At 55.3% G+C, this 3,083-nt stretch overlaps 1 pseudogene; it reads right to left on the bottom strand.

Moving 5' to 3' along the window:
- Positions 1-229: 229 nt before the first annotated feature.
- LOC113962067 lies at positions 230-2,369 on the bottom strand (annotated as a pseudogene).
- Between the last annotated feature and the right edge of the window lie 714 nt (positions 2,370-3,083).

The raw sequence follows: 3,083 nt of genomic DNA, 5'->3' as shown, positions 1-3,083 counted from the left end.
ATAAATATTTATACCCCCCTTTTCTAGGAAGTTCAGAGAAATCAATTTGCCATACTTCACCTGGGAATTTGCCTCGATTTATTGTTCTTAGATAAATTTTGGTTCTTGTATTTGGGCTGTTTTTCAGGCATCTCTTGCATTGGAAAGTGACCTGTTTTATGGTAGTGAATAGTTTTGGTCCTGCTATTTTAGTTTGTAAATACTGATAAGCTGTTATGGTCAATTTTACTTCTGTGCGGTGCCGGTGCAGGACAAAGAGGGCACGAAGACGGCGGCAGCGAAGAGCACACACCTCACCAGTAACTCAGTCCAGTAGGTCTTGCCATCCAGCCGTGTTGCAGCACTGCCCACTGTCGAGGTGTTCCGGGGCGTGTTGACCGTCTCCAGGGTGTCGTGGCCAGAGGCCACTTTCCTGCCGGGGTCCAGCGGCCCACGGCCCAGCTCCTGCACACTCACACAGTAGCTGGCCATCAGCTTATGGAATCTCTCTTCCAGCGACCAGCACTCGTAGGTGCCTGCGTGTTCAGGGCTCCCCACCAGAAGGAGGGTCCCGTCGTGCAGTACCAAGTAGGACGCGTTGACAGGTGACCCGTCGTGCAGCCAGCGCCGCAAGGCCAGGTTGGAGAGTAGCCGGCATGGCAGTGGCTGCACCACGTTGGGCAGCAGCTGGATCCGCTGGCACGGGGCACCCGAGGCTGGAGGCCGGAGGGTGTGGGGACGGGGCTTTGAGGCATTGGCCGACTGGCAGAGCCGCTCCATGTCAGCGTCCTCGATGTCCTGTGTCTAGAGCTGTGGGGGTGCTGGGGGATGCAGGGTGACCCTGCGGCAGCTACCACGGTTCCAGGCACAGAAGGGGTCCCGTGCCAGCACACACTCCCCACAGCTGCGGTACAGGTTGCAGTTGGCAAAGGGCACTTGGGCCACTGCTGTGTAGGTGGCTGCATAGACCAGGCCCTGGTCCTGGTCCAGCAGCAGCTGGAGAATGGGCTGCCCGTCAGGGAAGAGGCAGATCTCCTCGATGATGTGCACGCTGTGGTTCACTTGCACAGCCTTGTGCATCCGTGCCCAGGAAGAGGACGTCGTAGGTGCCGTGTAAGCCTTGCGCACGATGCACGCCGATCTGCTGGTAGAGTCGGCGGCTCAGCAGCAGCGGCTGGCTGCGCACGGGGCTGTCCATCAGAAAGTGGTACTTGATGAAGTTCAGCACCCGGTCTGGCATCTGCAGCGATGTGGTGATGCATGTGCCTGGCCGGGGTTCCGGCACCGGGCCGGTGTCTGTGTACCACTGCTGCGTCTCACGGTCCACCCCCTTGTAGAGCCCGCTGAAGGCACGCTGCACGCTGCGCATGGGGAAGGCACAGACAGCCGAGCCCAGCCCCCCCCTTATTCCATTGTGAGGTGAAGACCCCATAGAAGAGCGTGTCCCTCCAGTGCGACTCACCCGGGGTGAGCACGAAGATGTCCTGCAGCACGTTGAAGGGGAACCCGTCCTCGGGGTGTGAGCAGAGGAGCTGAGCTTTCAGGAAGGTCGTCCACCTCCGCTGCAGCACGCGCTTTCCGCCCTGGTCCCCCTTGCACACACGCGCGATGCAGGAGACGATGGTGTTCTCGAAGTAGTCAAACTCTCTCCCAGTCTCACTGAAGAAGAAGTAGACCTTATCGTCATTGCCCTCGGGGTTGCCGGCAGGGAGGCTCTCACGCAGGTAGGCTGAGCCCACAAACACTGGGTCCTGCAGCCAGTAGAGGGAATATTCTGTTTTGAGGGCAATGCGGTTCTCCTGACTGCGGACGATGGTCGGTTCATTGCTCTGGAAGTCGTTGGCAGTTCCGGCATAGAGTTCTCCATCGACCATGACAGCCGTGGAGCGGTACTCGGGATCGAAGGGGCAGCGTCCCTTCCCATCCTCTAGCAGCACCTTCCCTGACACATCCCGCTCCAGGCTGAAGTGCTGCACGTTAACGTAGGTGCAGGCTGGGCTGAAGGCATAGGTCCCACAGGTGTACAGGTGGGTGCTATTCAGCCGCAGCAGCAATTTGATGTAGTTGTGACAGTCCCTCTGGGGGTCCTTGTCCTTGAACGCACACAGTCTCTTTTTCTCCTCATTCGCACTCCATAGCAACCTTCGAACCGGGGCACCGGGCTGGAATTGGCTGGTGTTAAGGGCGAGAAGCAGCTCCCGTGCCCCCAGGTAGAGGGTCCTGCCATTCGGACTTAGCAGCAGGGTCGTGTAGTTGGACACGCCGGGTGCCTCAAACCGCTGCACCACCCGCTCAGTTGAGTCGTAGGGCAGGCTGACCCGCGGGATGGGCTCTAGAGCCGCCGAGAGCAGAAGCGCAGTTAGGACTAGCAGCACCGGCCGGGCCGCCATCCCGGGCCGAGCCTTTGTCGCCGCCGCGCGAAGTTGCCCGGGCACTCCAGGTATAAGTCCAATGGAGATATGTGTGGCCTGTTTTGATTTCCCAGGTATGTTAGTAGCCCACATTAATGGGTACGCTTCGCTCGTGATTTGCTCAGCATTATGTTTACCAGGTTTTGGTTCTATGCAACTGATTGTTAAGCTTAAAGTTGCAATCAATTGTTCATCATTTACCTGGAATTCAAATTTGTCTTGGTTAAATTTTATTGTTGTTGTTCCCAATTCTTTTAATAGGTCTCTACCTAGTAGAGGCTTTGGAGAATTTGGTAAGTACAGAAATTGATGGATTCCCATTTGTTTTCCAATTTTGTATTTAATAGGTTTTAGAAAATAAGCCTTTTCTGGTTGGCCTGTTGCTCCCACAATTTGTACAAATTCATCACTTTTTGGTACTAATTCCTGATTTAAAACTGAAAATTTAGCTCCTGTATCTATCAAAAAGTCCAATTCCTTTTCACTTTCCCCTAGCTTCAATTTAACCAGTGGGTCTGCTAGGGAACGACTCACCGGTCCCCTTCATTCGCTGCTCTGATGTGCAATAGCAGCACTTTCAAATCTCTTTCTCAGCCGAGGGCAATCCCGCTTCCAGTGGCCTATTTGCAAGCAATGGGAACACTGGTTTGATCTTATTCTGGTTTGCTGGGAGAGGAAACTTCCTCTTCTCCT

This window comes from Neopelma chrysocephalum, unplaced genomic scaffold (assembly GCF_003984885.1).
Source record: "Neopelma chrysocephalum unplaced genomic scaffold, ASM398488v2 Primary Assembly neopelma1_102356, whole genome shotgun sequence".
NCBI lineage: Eukaryota > Metazoa > Chordata > Aves > Passeriformes > Pipridae > Neopelma > Neopelma chrysocephalum.
This window is presented reverse-complemented; position numbering and strand designations above follow the sequence as displayed.